This window comes from Nicotiana tabacum, chromosome 2 (genome assembly GCF_000715075.1).
Source record: "Nicotiana tabacum cultivar K326 chromosome 2, ASM71507v2, whole genome shotgun sequence".
Taxonomy (NCBI): Eukaryota; Viridiplantae; Streptophyta; class Magnoliopsida; order Solanales; family Solanaceae; genus Nicotiana; species Nicotiana tabacum.
The window spans coordinates 122,686,452-122,706,218 of NC_134081.1; the positions used below are offsets into that span (position 1 = coordinate 122,686,452).

Genomic DNA, 19,767 nt, shown 5'->3' on the forward strand with positions numbered 1-19,767 from the left:
GCTTTAGCTTTGATTTCATTAATTAGATTAGTTTTTTATAGTTAATTTATGGTATATAATTAATTCTGGCTAGATTTGGGCCATTCGGAGTCGGATATTCGTGAAAAAGGCATTGTTACCGATTGATTGAGCTTGGTTCGAGATAATTGGCTTGCCTAACCTTATGTGGGAAAATCCACTTAGGATTTGGTACTGTTGTGAAATATGAGCGCCGTGTACGTGAGGTGACGAGTACGTACATGGGCTATTTGTTGTAAAACTCGAATTATTTTACCGAGTAGCAACCTGTTTTTCCTTTAATTTTAGTTATACCCTTTAAATGAGTATTAGTCTGTTTTCATTTTTAATTGAGTTATTCCAATATGTATAGTTATCCTGTTGTCTAATATCGGATGTCTACGTGCTTTAACTGCTTATTTGAACTCTGTGAAGCATGCCTAGTTGATTTCCTACTTTTTCTTGTTCTTTATCAGTATAACTGTAGAAATCTTGCTGTTAACTGTTGTATTTATCGGTTTGACTGTGTGTCTACTTTTGAGACTACGAGGCGGTTCCTCGGGAGTTCTCCCTGCACATTTACTTTTGAGACTACGAGGCGGTACCTCGGGAGTTCTCCCTGCATATTTACTTTTGAGACTACGAGGCGGTACCTCGGGAGTTCTTCCTGCATATTTACTTTTGAGACTACGAGGCGGTACCTCGAGAATTCTCCCTGTATATTTACTTTTGAGACTATGAGGCGGTACCTCTGGGGTTCACCCTGTATATTTATTTTGGGACTACGAGACGATATCTCGGAAGATCCCCTATTGTTTACCCCTGTGTGTTGTATTGTTGCCTTGCTGTGTTTCCTTTTGTTAAATTCTAGTCTCTTATTATACTGTATATTCTCCTGCCTTATTTATTATTTACCAGTGGGCCTGACCAGACCTCGTCACTACTCGATCGAGGTTAGGCTTGGCACTTACTGGGTACCATTGTGGTGTACTCATGCTACTCTTATGCACATATTTTCGTGTGTATATCCAGGTTCATCATACCAGCCTCGCTATTAGTTGTGCATTTGTTGCTGTTTCAGAGACTTCAAGGTACATCTGCTCGCGTTCGCAGACCCAGGAGTCCCCCTCTATTTTTCCCTATGTCAAACACTTCTTGTATTCCTTTTATTAGACTCTGGTGCATAGAGTTGCTATTTTTCTTCTGTAGCTTGTGACTTACGATGTTCCGGATTTTGGGAAGACTTTGTATTTATAGAGTATTGGTTATTGTACATGCCGAGCGGCACTAGTCGTAGGGACTAGGTGCCGTCACGATGTTATACGGAGGGAGTTTGGATTGTGACAGTTTTTTACTTTGTGAATGGCGCGTTTAATTTAGGGTGGGGTTAATCTACAATGATCAAAAATTTGGGGTGGATCCGGTGTGAAAAACAAAAACACGTGGATTTTCTTAATTGGGATAGCCTTACACGTTGGAAGCATATTTTTTACACGCGCTGAGATTTTTGTACCAGGTAAGTGAGCAGTATTTAATAGATACATAAGTCAATAAAGTCAGGTAGCCAATAGGTATATGGCCAAATTGAGGTAGCAAATTGAAAGAATGAGCCAAGTTTAGGTGGCCGCCTACGTATTCTGCCTTTTTGTTTTACGTTAGTGACCTGTGTTAATTGTAGACTAAAAATTTAACTAAGAAGTCCCCACAGACGGCGCCAAATTATTTGACCAAAAAATATAGATCTTGGTTCAAATAATTAAATTCATGTAAATAAGGGTTAGTCTTAGCTAACAATAATATCCTCAGATGAGATTTTTAAAGACACAATAAATGTCGAGTGGATTCGGTCGGACAGTGACAATATCATATAATAAATGTACTGGAGATCAGGAGCAATAATTTAACATTCAATAATGATGAACAATAATAAATGACATTTAAGTAAATTGGAGGAATGATTCACCCAATAAAGGATGGAATAAGTGGATCTTCCTCATGACAATGAATAATAGACAAATCCTTGAATATTCAAGTTATCCTCGGATCTGATGAAAAAGTATGGACAAAAATCTCAGTGAAAATGTGATGTTTGTATTTTAGCAAGTGAGAGCCGAATCTTTAAGTCAAAATGTGTTCTTTACGAAATGAATCTCCCCCTCCTATCATTGTCTCTTTTTCCATTTATATGGGACATGTTCCTAAAAAACTCTAATAGTACAAGTGCAGAGAATATCCACTAGAATATTCTCTTTAATATCCTATCTTGAAAACTAGTCGTTACAGCTATGTCAACGGTACTCGACCTCGATCCTTGTTGACAGCTCGACTACCGCTCTTGTTGACTATGGCTCTTGTCGACTCTTCGACCACGGATTTTGCTGCTTTTTGGCCATCTCAACAAACAACGACTTGAGAACTCTTCCCTTAGTATTAATTTGACTTAAATATTCTAAACACAGATTTTGACTCATACAACATTCGCATTAAAATTTGCATATTTGATCCTTTATTGCTATTATTACTATTATTCCCACATAAAAAGAGTCTATTCCATTTCGACGTGCGGATAAAGACTGATGAGTTAGAAATGTCTGTTTTGAAAGACTTTGCGTGTGTGCTTGCTATAGTCAACTTCTAAATGATCCCACAAAAATTACAAAGTATTAAACTCTAACATTACTGTTGCAACATCATTTGCTTTGTTTTAATTGTTGCTCCTTTTATACAAGCAAGCTTTTATCCAATTCTCTTTGAATATTCTGATTTGGATGTTGTGATAGCATTTCATCTACGAAATCACATTGACTTTTTTTGTAATCGTTGCTCTATTAAATACAAGCAAGTTTTTTATTTAATTTTCACTTTACATGCTATGATCTTGATATCAGCTTCCCTGTGCGGCATTGGATGTCCGTGGCTCTACCTTGCCATGACATTTCAAGAAGGCGCCACATGTGGCAATTCTTAGAAACAACTTAATTGAGTTCTTGGTTCTGCAAATGGGCACTCATCTTTTATTTCGTTGCACTAAAGCCATTAAAATATTTTTTCTAACAAAAAGTTACTCGATTATGTCTAGGTAATACAGAAAGTCATTATACTATTTTTGCAACAAAAAGTCATCGAACTTTGCCTAATATTCACATTTAGTCACTAAACATTTTTTTGTAACCGAAAATTTTTCAACTTTCCTAAATATCATACAAAATGTCTCTTTTGTTTGCTCCTAATGACTTTATGTGACACTAAGGTAAAATCAAATGAGTTTTGTGTTAAGAAAATTAGTTTATTAACTTTTTTGATAATTAAGTAAAGTTGAATGACTTTCTCTTTACAAAAAATAATTTAGTAATTTTAGTTCAATAAAGTAAAAGTTGAATAATAATTTATGAAATTAACACGGTAATTGTCGGATTTGGATGTTGTGATAGCATTTCATCTACGAAATCTCATTGACTTTTTTGTAATCGTTGCTCTATTAAATACAAGCAAGTTTTTATTTAATTTTTACGTTACATGCTATGATCTTGATATCGGCTTTCCCAAAAATCGGTGGTTCTACCTTTCCAGGACATTTCAAGAAGGTGTTGTGGCAATTCTTCGAAACAACTTAATTGAGTTCTTGGTTACTGGTCACTCATCTTTTATTTCATACCACTAAAGTCACTAAAATATTTTTTATAACAAAAACAAAATACTCAACTTTGTCTAGGTAACAAAGAAAGTCATTATACTATTTTTTAACAAAAAGTCATCAAACTTTGCCTAGTATTCACATTTAGTAGTAACGTTTTTGATAATTAAGTAAATTTGAATAACTTTCTCGTTACAAAAAAAATAGTTTAGCAATTTTAGTTTAATAAAATGAAAGCTAAGTGATAACTTATGAAATTAACGCGGTATAGTCGGAACATGAAAGGTTAAATAAACACTAAATAACTTTAGTCGGGCGACTAAAACACGATGTCCTTCGTTGGGACCACGCTTTAATATATCAAGAATGTCCTACGTCTGTATGCTTTCAGTAGGGACTCGTTCAATTTTCATGTGTGTCACGGGCGGAGCTAAACACTAAGGTATGAGTTTGTTGAATCTAGTAACCTGGTTCAAATATTATATATATATATATATATATTTTTAAATTATTTAATACGTATAAATTATTAATTTAGATCCAATAACTTAAAATGATCTAAATTTTTGAATTTATAAGTTTTAAATTCTGGCTCATGAATTGTTTGTATTTACGGTAGCCATCAATTCAGTACAACAAATCGTGTAAAACATGTAATTTATATTATACAGCAAATTATCACACCTACTGCAGTACTAGTGAAGTAATCCCAAACAGATAGCTATGCAACAGGATTTAAAAGTTTTTCATATTGCAAACGTTTCTTTTACATTTACTACCGCAAAAATTGCTCCTTCAAACAACTAAGTTAGGTAGAAGTATTTAATTCATCAAAAAATATCATAGTTTTGAATTTGTAAGATTTGTAACATTTCTTTCTCACTTACTCCCAAATATAGTGCTCCTACATATACCTAGCTCCAGTTTTTGTGTCTCTTCAATGGCTGCAAACTCTAATAATGTAGCTGTCGTTATGGTACCCTTTCCTGAATATGGGCACCAAACTCCATTTCTTCACCTTTCTCGTCTTATCTCTTCCTATGATATTCCGGTCCACTATGTTAGCATTGGTGGACGAAATCAAGAACTCAAACGTCGGTTACAAGGATCAAATCTTGATCAATTCCCTAACATACAATTCCATGACCTTTCAATTCCTTCAACTAAAGCTTTAAAGGAAGCGGAGGAGGAGGAGGAAGAGGAAGACGAAAACTAATGTGTGATTTCAATAACCAATGTCGAGACATACATTTTTCATGTCATCTCTACTTTCACTGTTTGTTCGTTGTTCCAGCAAGTTAGCGGTTCAGCTGAAAACTATGACTTGTTCTTACCTTTGCAATCCCACATTCCGTCCTTCTAAAGTTGTTATCCACCGGAGTTGGTGGAATTCGTAAAGATGTTACAGTATAGGTCAAAATCTGTCCTAAAATATTTAAGACAAGATAACACTAAAGGAATAGTCTTCTAGTCGTCACTAGTCGAGGTCGACCAGGAAGCAGCGGATTTGTGACCGAAATGTCAACAAAGGTCGAGGTCGAGCACCGTTGGTAAAGCTGTAACGGCTAGTTTTCGAAATAGGATATTGAAGAGAATATTCTAGTAAATATTCTCTGCACTTGTACCATTAAGATTATTTAAGAAAATGTCTCATATAAATAAAAAAGAAGACAATGGTGGAAGGCATGTGATATTCAATATTTGACAAGAACCGATTTTTTATTGAAGATTCTCTCTCTTACAAAGACAGAAACATTACCTTTTTATTTAGATTCTTGTTCATATTATTCTACACCCCTTCCATCAGATTCCATCAGATCTGAGAATAATTTGAACATTCTGTCACTCATCATTATCTGGAGAGATAATCAACTACTTCATATTTTATTGGGTGAATCACTTCTTCTATTTACTTAAATGTCATTTATTGCTATTGCTAGTTATTAATACATTATTGCTCGTACTTTTTGGAATAGTTAATTCATAAAGTTGTCAATCTTCTACCCACCAATATTAGTCAGCTTTTCGGAAAATAATATCTAAAGATATTATTATTAACTAAGTTTAACCCATTATTATATATATTAACTGCTTAAACGAAAGTTACGCAATTGGACGTTCAAATTTGGAGTAATCTTCAATACCTGTAGAGATATAGAAGGTCCGTATCTAGATGCACTCGCTAAACAAAGCGAGAAGCCATTGTAGAGTCTTGGTCCTTTGATCAATCATTGTTATACTATTAATCATGCATTTAGATATAGTATATTCTAATAATTGTCATGGTTAAAAGTCTAAGTGGGAGATTGTTGGGATACATACTATTAACCATAGATTTTGGTTTGGATATAATATTTATTATGGAACAATTGTTTATTCAATTTTAATAAAGTTTTAAATAGATTATATATTCGTTTGTGTCATTTACTTATATAGTAGATGATTTAGTGTATAGAGTTTAGCTTATTCACGGAAGATTAAATCATCGGTTCTTATAAGTAAAAAGATCATGTTCACAATCTAATGATAGAATTGGACAAACCATCAGGAATGATTGTAGCACAAGAATAAATATAATTTATCTTGATTATGGGAATGGTTTAATTCCGACTTCTTGTGCTAGTACAATTTTTATGTATTTAACGGACCAAGTAGAGATAAGTATTTTATACTGACTTAATAAAATAAACTCTCTAGCCATTAAATGTATTTATACTCTTAATCTTGATTTAATTATTATTAGTTGTGTATATTATTATTGTTTTGATTTATTAAAAGGAGAGATTCTTTCATGGGTCAATATGCCTGGTAAATTGGATAATAATAATGTACATTTGCGAAGTAATAGTTAGTTGATGGAATACATGTATCGGTCTAGAGATTGATGATACACCTTTATGAAAGCTTATAAGTTTTCATGTGTAAACCCTGCAAGTGGATTTTATATCTGTCACATGAAATAAGTTAAGCGAAAGTCTAAAGAAAATAATCACTGAATTAAATTGTCAATAATTTAATTTATTTTATTAGTATCTGAATCTTAACATGGGGAGTTAAATAAGGTTTAATGAAAAAATTTTGAAATTGAACTGAGGAGTGCAGTTACGAATTTTTAGTGGAATAATTTATAATTTATTATGGTAGTATTAATTCGGATATTTCGAATTAAGTCTATAATAGGAAGCCTCGTTAATTAAATACTGTGTTCCCTGCTGTGCCAGAATAATTAAGAATTAAATGGAATTCTATATCTTGGTGGAAAAGGAAGACCCTACAGGTTTAGGAAAAGGTTTTAAACCCTAAAACCTGTGGCTATAAAAAGGGGTCTTATTTCATAAGGAGGCTATGAGTTTTACTACATGGTTTTCTTTGGAGAAATTCGCCCACATGAATTTCGCTAATTCCGAGCATTATTCGGGTCACACAACAGAAGACTGTAGAACTGGAGGGCGGGCTCGTGGACGATTTCGCTCTTACTTGAAAGCTCTTTTCGCGATCACGGTCACACTTCAAGAGATAAGTATCGATTTTATGTTTGATTAAAATCTACGATTATGTGTTGTCTATATTACATGCAAGTGATCTGGCTATTTGTTTCCGCTGTTTATACCTGTTTTCTATCAATTGATATCAGAACCTGCTTGCATCTAAGTAGATAACGTACATAATATGTATATGTGTGATTATTTATCTCGGTGTTGAGTTACGTTGAGAATGTACTGGTTTTGCAAATATCAGCTTTTGTGATTTTAAAAGACAGGAACGAAATTGCTGTTTGTTCTCGTTCTCAAAAGTAACGGCGTTTATGTTGGTCTTCAATGTGAATTTTAGTTGCCTCTCCTTTTGTTGATTGAGGAGGAAAAGAATACAACGTTGCCGCTAGGGTTCTCATCTTAAAAGGAACGTGTCTGTGGCAATTTTGTTTTTCTTTTTCCATGTGGTTAATTAGAAAGAACTAAAGAAAACAAAAGGAGGGTCTCTGGTTGTTGTTTTTGTCGGCGATGGCATGGAAGTGGATTTAATTCACTGTTTTGCTATTTTACAAAGATTACAACAGTGGCAGCTAGATCCTTATTGATAGTAGTGAAATACTTATTATTAAAGGAAAGGTAGAAGGCAGCTGCGGCGTTTTTGTGGTAAGAAAAGATAATATTTTGTCTTCCAAATTAATTGCACATGGACAGGTGGTGGTTTGAACAAGTGGGTTTAATCACTATAATTTGTAAGATGACTGACTTGTTTTGTTTATATTGTTGCTCTATTTTAGGCACACGTGCCTTGTTTGATTGTTTAGCCAAGAATCAATGTTGATTAATGATGAATTATTGTGGTAAAGTCATTATTTGGTTTTGTGGAATTATAGATTGATGGCTAACATGGGCTTTATAAACAAAGAGTCATAAACCAATAATGATGGCGTGCTATTAGTATCTACTGTTCCATCATGAATTAGAACTCTTTAGAGTTTGCAGAATAGTTGTCTGAGTCTTGTGTTATTTCATATTAACACGTATAAATTAAAAAAATTTAATTAATAAATAGTTACCACTAAAGTGATTTATTTATTTTGAATCATTGAAAATTCTCAATATATGTGCGATTATGTCAATGCATGGATAGAGAGTTATGATAAATAAATAGGATCCACTAAAATGGTCTATTTATTTGAATCATTGAATAATTTTAATGTACCATGTGTAAATTGCCCTTGATAAGTATAAGCTAGTGGTTATGGTTTATCTATCCAAAAGAGATTACCTTAATAACATTAAATTAATCATGAGAAGGGATATTGAGGTTTTCACCCAAAAGGAGGAATATTTAATATCTTGGATTCTCATGTGTATAAAACGAGAGGACAATTTGATGTAAGAGGAGATTTTGTGTATCTTATCCAAAGAGAGGACATAATCAATGCCATGTGCTCATTGAATAATTATAAGGATAATAGAAAGCATGATCATATTTATTTTAATCCACGAGAATGCCTAAAACGGTTAATCTCTCAATTTGATCATGGATTTGGAGGTCATAAATTTGACGAACTCCAATTGACCTGAAATTGAGTAGATCCATTAAAAACGACCTGGTGAGAAACACTCACTGCTATGCAGTGAATCACGTTGCTTTCTGGTGTTTCGAAATTTTTTTTTGGCGGGGTTTTAAGCAGTTTATTGGATTAAATAAGCTTTAATATGAAAAACTATTCTTTATATGTCGGCCTTATTGTGTTAAATCTAGTACATGATTACACATGTTGATTTAACTTAATGTGATATATGGAAAGAATGTAAATTATATTGGTTGAATCTAAAATTCGCCTAAAAAAACTTATTCGAATTTGGTCTAGTTTTGGTGATCATCATCTCCAATTGACTTGAAATTTGGTGGGTTCATCGGAAACGACCTGATAAGAAATACTCATTGCTATGCAGTGAATTATGTCGTATTTCGGCAATTTAGGGTCATTTAGATATTTTTGGGCAGTTTGCGGGATTAAAATATGATTTAGATATGAAAAGTCATTCCTTTTATGTCAGTCTTATTTTAATAAATCTGAAACATGATGACACATGTTTATTTTACATGAACTGATATATGCCATGTTTTAAATTCCTAAAAATGCTTAAATTGTAGCTTTTCAAATTTGATTGTTGTTTTGAAGATCATGACTTTTATGATCTCCAATTGACCTGAAATTTGGTAAGTTTATCGAAAACCCCAAGAAATAATACTTGTTGTATGCAGTGAATAACATTGGTTTCGTGTTTCATGACTGTTTAGATGGGTTTTTTGAGCATTTTGTGAATTTTGGAACTTAATCCTTAGAGAAAATTTCGTGGTTGTGTTCAAGTGGTGATGAGAATTAACCCCTATGGTCTCCACTATTTATTTATAGTGAAATAATAAATTTACGCGTCGACTTTAGGTTTTTCTCCACATCGGATGAATTTATTATAAACTCACTAAATATAATTACTAGTAATTGATAACATGTATTGACTCTCCATCTGAGTTTACACGTTGAATCAACTTTGTAATTATAATGCAACCATGATTAAGTGGTGATAGAAATATATTTCTATGGTCTTCCACTATAAATTTCAAGTGAGTGTAAATTTATGCGTCGACTTTAGGCCTTCCTCCATATCAGATAAATTTATCGTAAGCTCACTAGGTAAAATATTAGTTATTGTTATCATGTACTTACTCTCCATCTGAGTATACATGTTGGATCAATGGAACTAGAGATATTAATTATGATGTTCACTTGACTAAAATTAACGGTATACTCTCCATCTGAGTTGGGTCTGTTTTAATTTATTGGAGTGAACAATCTAGCATTACATGTATATGTTGTATGAGTAGTTCTTTTCCCATTGAAATTTGCTATTCAAGGTGCATGAATATATGTGTGTAGTGCGTTTGAAATTTTCATATTAAATGGTTATATACAATTGACTAAAAATAATAGTTTGCTCTCCATCTGAGTTGGTTCTGTTTCTTTTTGGATTGTAAAATTATTGTATCATATTATATACTTGGCATGAATAACTCTTTTCCCATTGAAATTTGCTATTCGAGATGCATGTATGTATATATATTGAATGCAGTCTGAATTTTACTATTTAGTGTTAATTGACTTATTATGATCTATTTAATATTGTATATCTCAACTCCACAATGATTTCATGTAGTTTGTTGTATGACTAGTAAAAAATTTTCTTTGGTTGTGATAAGACATTAATTTGATGGATGCCATGTATGTACAATTTGCCATAAGGAATTTAATTCCGATTTTTAGGAAAAATAAGAGATGGATATTTAGTTTATTTTCGAACTCTTGCATTACTGAGCTTGATAAATATTTATCTCTTGTGGTACATGGATGCATGGATTTGTTATTGTTAATGTCTCTCCTGAACTGAATATTAGTCTACCTTATAAGAGAAAATGTTCTTCAAAATTGAGTGAAATTTATCTGTGCACTTGCGTCTTAAGTCATAATTATCTGGATAGGATTTTAGTTGGTCAATGATGAACCTTAAGGTTCATTGAAAGTATAGGCACTACCAACTTATGGACCCTATTTAGAAGAAAATATGATTAAGAGACATTTTTGCTCCAAAGAAAAAAGAGCTGGTGATAAGTTAGAACTAATCTATTTTTGATTGTATTGTCTAATGAACACATAGGCAAGAGGTGATTTTGAGTATTTTTATGATATTCATAAATGATTACTCAGACTATGAATATATTTATTTAATGCACCATAAGTCTTAATGCTTTGAATAATTTCAGAATTTTAAAGCTTGATACGGAGAAACATCATGAAAATATATTAAATTACTACGATCTGATCGTAGGTGACTAGCACTTCTCTACAAAGTTCATTAGTTACTTATCAAAATAGAAGATTATATCTCAATTGTCTACACCGGATACTCCATAATAGAGTGGTGTAGTAGAGAGAAGAAATAGGGCTCTTATGGAGATATTTAGATTAATGGTGAATTATTCCGATTTATTTCTTTTTCGTTATGGATATGCCTTAGAAACTGCAATTACATTCTAATTTTAGTTCTTTCTAAGTCAGTATCTTGGACCCCATAGAACTGTGGACTTAACGTAAGTCCGGTATGCGGCAAGTTCGGATATGGAACTATCCAATATATATACTGAAAGGGAAAACAGATAAGATGAAATCAAGGACGAATGTATGCGCGTTTATTGGATATCCAAAGGAACAAAAGGAGGTTTATTTTATTTTCCTAAAGAAATAATTTGTGAATCATCTAAAATTCAGGTGCTCAAGAACATATAACTTTATATGTCGAAATAGACGTTCCATTGCATTTAAGTATTGGGAGAAACGTTAATAGATAAAATTTACTACCTTCAAGTAGTGGGAGTAATGTTGAGCAGAGAACACTACAGGAAAAAGTCATTAATATTTCAATACCGCAAGGTAATGAAGATAATATCAGTAGTACTTCGTCATAGTGGGAGACTAGTAAGGAAAATCATAGTTTGGTATGTACTCTTGGGAGAGTTTCATAACAAAGATCCCTGAAGAGTTTAATACCAAACTAGTTAGTTACGACAAAGCACTACTAGACAAAGATTGCATTGAAAATAACTTGATAAGTTCATTTTAGCAAAAGCTTATTGGTAGAGACTTTTAATAGTCTTGCAAAAGGATAGCTCTGAAAGTTATAGATGCATGGTTATGAGTCTAAGTAGGAGATTGTTAGGGCATATACTATTAACCATGCATTTAGATATAGTATATTCTAATAATTATCATGGTTAAAAGTCTAAGTGGAAGATTATTAAGATATATACTATTAATCATGAATTTTGGTTTGGATATATTATTTATTATGAAACAATTGCTTATTCAATTTTAATAAAGTTTTAAATAGATCACATATTCATTTGTGTTCTTTACTTATATAGTAGATGATTTAGTGTATAGAGTTTAGCTTATACACGAAAGATTAAATCATCGGTTCTTATAAGTATAAAGATCATGTTCACAATCTAATGATAGAATTTGACAAACCATCAAGAATGATTGTATCACAAGATTAAATATAATTTATCTTGATTATGAGAATGGTTTCATTCCGACTTCTTGTGCTAGTATATTTTGTATGTATTGAACAGACTAAATAGAGATAAGTATTTTATACTGACTTAACAAAATAAACTCTCTAGCCATTAAATGTACTTATACTCTTAATCTTGATATAATTATTATTAGTTGTGTATATTATTATTGTTTTGATTTATTAAAAGGCGAGATTCTTTCATGGGTCAATATTCCTGGTAAATTGGATAATAATAATATACATTGGCGAAGTAATAGTTAGTTGATGGAATCCATGTCTCGGTCTAGAGATTGATGATACACCTTTATGAAAGCTTATAAGTTTTCATGCGTAAACTCTGCAGGTGAATTTTATATCTGTCACATGAAATAAGTTAAGCGAAAGTCTAAAGGAAATAATTAATGAATTAAATTGTCAGTAATTTAATTTATTTGATTAGTATCTAAATCTTAACATGGGGAGTTAAATAAGGTTTAATGGAAAAATTTCGAAATTGAACTGAGGAGTGCAGTTACGAATTTTTAGTGGAATAATTCGTAATTTATTATGGTAGTATTAATTCGGATATTTCGAATTAAGTCCATAATAGGAAGCCTTGTTAATTAAATACTGCGTTCCCTGCTGTGCCCGAATAATTAAGAATTAAATGGAATTCTATTTCTTGGTGGAAAAGGAAGATCCTACAGGTTTAGAAAAATGTTTTAAACCCTAAAACATGTGGCTATATAAAGGGGTCTTATTCCATAAGGAGGCTATGGGTTTTACTACACGGTTTTCCTAGGAGAAATTCGCCCACACGAATTTCGCTAATTTCGGGCATTATTCGGGTCACACAGCAGAAGATTGTGGAACTGGAGGACGGGCTCGTGGACGATTTCACTCTTACTTGAAGGCTCTTTTCGCGATCACGATCACGATTCAAGAGATAAGTATCGATTTTATGTTTGATTAAAATCTACGATTATGTGTTGTCTATATTACATGCAAGTGATCCTGACTATTTGCTTCCGCTGTTTATACCTATTTTCCATCGGTCCATCTACACAACGACGAGTACTCTGCTTCACCTAAAATATTAAGCCACGGATGTATTGAATGGCTTGATAAACAACCCAAGAATTCGGTCATCTATGTTTCATTTGGAACAGCAAGAACCTTCTCGCTTGAACAAATTATTGAGCTTTCCCTTGGTTTAGAGAGGTCAGAACAAAAGTTCATATGGATTCTAAGAGAAGCAGATAAAAAGGGGAACGATTTTACAACAGACGTTCCGAAGATTGAGTTTCCAATAGGGTTTGAAGACGGAGTAGCAGAGAGAGGAATAATAGCAAGAGACTTTGTACCTCAAATGGAAATTCTAGCACACCCTTCTACAGGTGGTTACGTATTCCATTAGGGTTGGAACTCTTTCTTGGAAAGCCTAATAATGGGAGTGACAATGGCAACTTGGCCAATCCATTCCGATAACTCATTCAACGACGTGCTTGTGCTTATAACAAAGGTGTTGAGAGTTGGGCTAGTAGTGAAGGATTGGGAACACAGAGATTGTTGGCCCAAGTAAAGGATAGTTTTGAAGATTGACCAAGGAACTCAGGGATGAACCAGGTCCATCACTGGTCGGCATAGACACGGGCAGATTCAAAGCACGTGATATGAACATGCAAGAGATAAACGAAATCTGACATAATAATAGATATCTCTTGATCGAAAAGATTGCATAATTAATAAGGAGAAGGACTCCTTACTCAACGAGAACATTATCCAAGATAAGGAAGGAGTTAGGAGTTGAGATTAACTAGAACTCTTCCACCAAGGAAGAGTAGCATTAGAACTCTAGTTATTTTCTACTCTACTAACTCTATAAATCGCAGGATGTTCTCATTCTACAGGAGACGCACAAAAGCAGAAGTTAAACGTGAATTGAGAGCAAAATAGCAAGGCATTTTGTAAGCAGTTCGTGTGTGATTCAAGTGTGCGAACCTGAAGCTACATGAACCAGATAGAAGAACCAACTCCAATTGTCTGTCTTTTATTCTAGTTCAATTATAGTAGGTGTTTTCATATTGTACCTTTCAGCTTTATCTAGAGGCAATTGTAATAGGTACTCAGAGTATTCAAGTTAGAGTTAACTTGAAGTTATCGCAACAGTTAGAGGTTGGTTGCCACAACGGGATTAGAGTTAATCCTAGGTTTACAAAAATATTTTGTAAATGCAGTTTTTGGCTTAATGATTTAGTGGAGAGTTTGGAAAAATCCTACTGGGAAGTAGGTCATGGTTTTTTCACCTTTTGAGGCAGGTATTTTCCACGTAAAATACTTTTGTTCTTTAATTTCTACATTTATTATTCTACAACAGTAGTATAAGGAACACATAGAAGAACGAGGTCCTTCTATAATTTGTGCACACGAAAAATTAGATACCACACAAACCACCCTCCCTCTTGTGTAGTATTGAAGTTAAAATATCAATTGGTATCAGAGCAAGTTATCCTTGAAGAGGCTAACACCTTAGGAGAAGATCAAGATGAGTGCACCACCTGAAAACTGGGAAGGGCAATCCACTACTAGGCCACTACTTTTTAATGGCCAGTACTACTCCTGGTGGAAAAACAAGATGAGAGATCACATAATAGGGGAAAACTATGAGCTATGGAATATTGTCACAGATGGTCCATTAGCTACCATGAAGATAAATGCCGTAGGAGAAGAGGTGCCAAAAACAAGAGCTGACTGCACTGCTGACGACTTGAGGAATGGGAGAAGAATGCTAAAGCCAAGAAATGGCTTGTTTGTGGACTCGTTCCAGACGAGTACAGTAGAATTCAAAGTTGTACTACTGCTAAGTAAATTTGGGACACTTTGCAAGTGGCTTATGAAGGAATACCTCAGGTGAAGAGGTCCAGAGGAACGTTACTATATTCTCAATATGAGAATTTTACTATGAAGGAAGGGGAAACTATCCAAGAGATGTATACAAGGTTCACCACACTAACAAATGAACTTAAGTCTCTTGGAAGGGTTATTCTTGAAGAAGAAAAGTTGAGAAGATTTTGACAAGGGTTCTGCCAGTCTCATGGGAGAGCAAAATCACTGTTATTCAGGAATCAAAGAACATTGCAACTCTTAGGTTGGATGAGCTAATTGGAAATCTCACTGCTTATGGACTTAGAAGGCAAACCATGAAGATGGATGTACCCAAGAAGGAAAAGAGCCTGGCACTCAGAATCTCTGAAGGTTCTGCTCTAGAAGATGATGAAATGGTTATGATCATGTAACGACCCAGCCGGTCGTTTCGAGAGTTATAGCCCCGGTTTTCCCATTTTTACTTCTTTTTGTGTTATTCAGCTATATTATGTTAAATCGAGTTAGTTGGTTTGGGACTGGAGTGGTTTCAGAGTGAATTGAGACACTTAGTCTCTTAAGTAAAAACTTAAGTTGGAAAAGTCACCCGGATGTTGATCTATGTGTAAACGATCTCGAATTTGAATTATGATGGTTATGTTAGCTCTGTTAGGTGATTTTAGAGGTCCGTGGTAGAATTAGGCTTAAATTGGCAAAATTGAAAATTTAGCGATTTCGGTCGGCAGTGGAAAAATTTGATATCGGGGTCGTAATGTAATTCTGGAAGTTGGAGTATATTCGTAGTGTCATTTTTGATGTGTGCAAAATTTGAGGTCATTCGGACGTGGTTTGGTTGGTTTCGACATCGGTTGCCGAATTTGGAAATTTAAAAGTTCTTAGGCTTGAATCCGAGGGTAATTTGATGATTTGATGTTGTTTTGAGTGATTCGAAGGTTCGACTAAGTTGGTATGTTCATATATGACTTGTTGGTAATTATTTTGAAGTCTCGAGGGCCTCGGAGTGATTCCGGGTGGTTAACGGATTTGTCGAAGTTGGAAAAATGCAACTGAAGTTGCTGCTACTGCTATTTTTGCATCTGCGGAAGAAAGAGTCGCAGGTGCGAGGCCACTGGTGCGCGTGGGTAGTTCACAGATGCGGGCAATGCTGGGCTAGGCAGGATGCGCAGGTGCGAGTTGGAGGTCGCATCTGCGAGCCCGCTGGTGCAAAACCTGGGGCGCAGATACGGAAAGGGGGATGCTGGGCAGGCTTCGCAGATGCGGCGCGCCACGCTCAGGTGCGACGAGTTTGACGCAGATGCGGAGACTGGGTGGATAAGTGAGTTTCACGGGTACGTCTCCTTGGACCGCAAGTGCGGTCGCGCGGGTGCGAGTAAATGGCCGCAGGTGCGAGAAGCCTGGGCAAAGGGTACATATTGCACACTTCGCGAACTTTGGTGCATTCTTCACCATTTCTATTCGGTTTTGGAGCTTTTGGGAGAGATTTGAAGAGGGAATCAAGGGGGGTTTCATTGAGGTAAGTACTTGAGCCCTAATACTCATATATATAGTGATTTCCCGTTGTTTAATCATGTAATTAGTGAAAAATGAGGGGTTAGGGCTTGGGTTTTTTGGAGAAGTAATTTAAGGATTTGAAGAACCAAACGATGCCGGATTTTGGTAAATTTAGTATGGTTAACCTCGTGAGTGAATGGGATTTCTAGTTTTATAAATTTTGTCGGATTTCGAGACGTGGGCCCGGGGGCCGGGTTAGCCAATTTCGAGTTTTGGTCTAATTTTGTAGCTTTTCTTGTGAAATTTATTCCATTAGCGCGTATTGATGGTAGTGTACTAATTGTGAATAGATTTGGAGCATTTGGAGGCCGAGTCCAGAGGCAAGAGCATTGTGGGGTAGAGATTTGACCGGTTTGAGGATTGTAAAGTTGCATATTTTGTTGAAACTATATGATACTTATATGTTTTAGATAGAGTTTCTGTAAATTGGGCTGAATACCATGTCTGGGCCTTGTGCTAGTGTTGTTTGGACCCTTAGGGGCCTTTTCTTACTATCCTCTCACTGGTTTAGATTGAAAATCTATACTCAGTCATGTTTATACTTGTTTATCGCATAACTCAGTTTTATGACTCTATTTTGATGCATATAAATATTTTGGGCCGAATGCCCTGTTTTACTGAAATGCTCGAGTGGCTTGAGAGGTTTATGACTGAGTGTGAGGATATTTATGGGATCGGGCTGCACGCCGCAGCATGTTTCATATTTATGGGATCGGGCTGCACGCCGCAGCATGTTTGATATCGGCCGAGGGCCTGAGTGATTTATGCCATGATTTGGCTTAATATAGTGCTTGGGGTAAAAGAGCCCCTCCGGAGTCTGTACACACCCCCAGTGAGCGCAGGTACCTACTGAGTGCGAGTGCCGAGTGCTGAGTGACTGGGAGGCATGAGTGATTGTGAGGTATGTCCGAGTGGCAAAGATTAATTGTGAGGTATGCTCGAGTGGCACGAGTGACTGTGAGGTTTTCTCGAGGGGCTGTATATGAGTGATGCTTTGCTCGAAGGGCTTCTTATGATTTTATCATTTTTTTCTCACCTTTGCATTATTCCTCTGTTTGAAAACTGTTGAAAAATATCTTTAAATGATTTTACTGGAACTGGGTTTAAACGAGATATTTTGATTCAAATCCTGATTTTAAAAGCATGTGGTATTATACTGAGATTTTTTGATATGAACGTTATATGCTTTATTGCTCGTCACTACTACTCAGTCTTTATTTATTGTTGTTACTTACTGAGTTGGCATACTCACGTTACTCCCCGCACCTTGTGTGCAAATCCATGTGTAGCTGGACATGATAGAGGTTGTTGATTGTTCTGATTGCAGATTTTTCCCGGGGATAGCAAGGTAGCTACCTGGCGATCGCAGCCCTGCTCTTCTCCCTCTTATCTTCCTTTAGTTGTATTTTGCTATTTTTCAGACTGAGTTAGTCTTGATATTGTTAGATAGATTGTAGTAGATGCTCATGACTAGTGACACCCCGATGTCGGAATTTTCCTTCTGCACTTTTATTTTGATTTGAATTCCTTTACGAAAGTTTTTATGTTAAATAACATTGAAATTTTCTTTGAAATAAAAATATTGGTTGTTTTGGAAATGAGTCGGCTTGCCTAGTTCCACGATAGGCGCCATCACGATAGGGGTTAGTTTGGGTCGTGATAGATTGGTATCAGAGCCTAGGTTACATAGGTCTCACGAGTCATGAGCGGGTTTAGTAGAGTCTAGCGGATCGGTACGGAGACGTATGTACTTATCTTCGAGAGGCTGCAGAACCTTTAGGAAACTCCACATCCTTGAATACTTGTCTTGCGAATCTGTTGATTCTAGTAACTAAACATTTGTTGTTTCATTCTCTCAAAGCTGGTGAGGACTCCATCTACCGGTCAGGAGGGCCAGCCACCAGTACCACTAGCCTGTTCCGCGAGAGGCCGAGGTCGTGGTAGGGGCAGAGGTGCAGCCTGTACAACAGCTGGGGCAGTACCTGCAGATCCACTGGCTATCCCAGATAAGGATCAGGTTCCAGTTGTTGATGCACCAGCTCAGGCACCACCTGTGCCTATTGTGATTCTAGGCCTTCAGGAGGCCCTGGCTCAGATTCTGATAGCGTGTACCGGCCTTGCTCAGGCGGTCTCTATCTCGACGGCCGCAGCCACTTCTCAGGCCAGGGGAGGCACTCAGACTCCCATCGCTCGCACACCCGAGCAGGTTATTCAGGGACTTCAGACATCGTAGGCACCACCAGCCCAGCCGGTTCTTAGGATTATGTGGTTCCTGCTATGCCTAAGGATGATCTGTGTAGGTTAGAGAGGTTTGGGAGACTCCAGCCACCACATTTCAGTGGCGCAGAGAGAGAGGATGCTCAGGACTTTTTGGATAGGTGGTAGAGGATACTCCATACTGCTGGTATTTTGGAGACTTGTGGGGTCTCATTCATTACCTTTCAGTTTTCTGGGGCTGCACTCAGATGGTGGGAGACTTACGAGAGGCGTAGGCCTATTGGCGCAGCACCCCTTACTTGGTAGCAGTTCTCCGTGGTCTTTTTGGAGAAGTTCGTTCCTCGATCCCGCAGAGAGGAGCTTCATAGACAATTTGAGCGGCTCCGCCAGGGTGATATGTCTGTGACACAATATGAGATGTGGTTCTACGAGTTGGCCCGTCATGCGATCTGGTTGGTTCCCACAGACAGGGAGAGGATCATGAGGTTTATTTATGGTCTCACTTATCAGCTACAGTTGCTCATGACCAGAGAGAGGGTTTTGGGTGCTACTTTTGATGAGGTTGTCGACATTGCTTGGTAGATTGAGATGGTTCGCGTTCAGGAGAGGGTTGAGAGAGAAGCCAAGAGGCCTCATGGCCATGGTGGATTCAGTGGTGCTCTTTTTGGGGTCAGTTCCAGCACGGTAGAGGTCATTATTTCAGACAGGCTCAATCAGCTCGACCATTTCATCGGGGTGCATCATCTGGCCATGGTTCTTACAGTTCTCATCAGGGCCACTCATCACTTAGTGCCTTTCCAGCTCAGAGTTCGCCCTGTGCTCCACCTGTTCGGGGCTCTTCCATGCCAGGTTCTTCTACCAGTCATCCCTATGCTAGGGGTTCCCTTCAGT

At 36.2% G+C, this 19,767-nt stretch overlaps 1 pseudogene; it reads left to right on the plus strand.

The window, feature by feature from the left end:
• The first annotated feature begins 4,504 nt into the window (after window positions 1-4,504).
• The window catches only part of LOC142168749 (zeatin O-glucosyltransferase-like), a 28,828-nt pseudogene continuing 13,565 nt past the window's right edge, over window positions 4,505-19,767 (plus strand).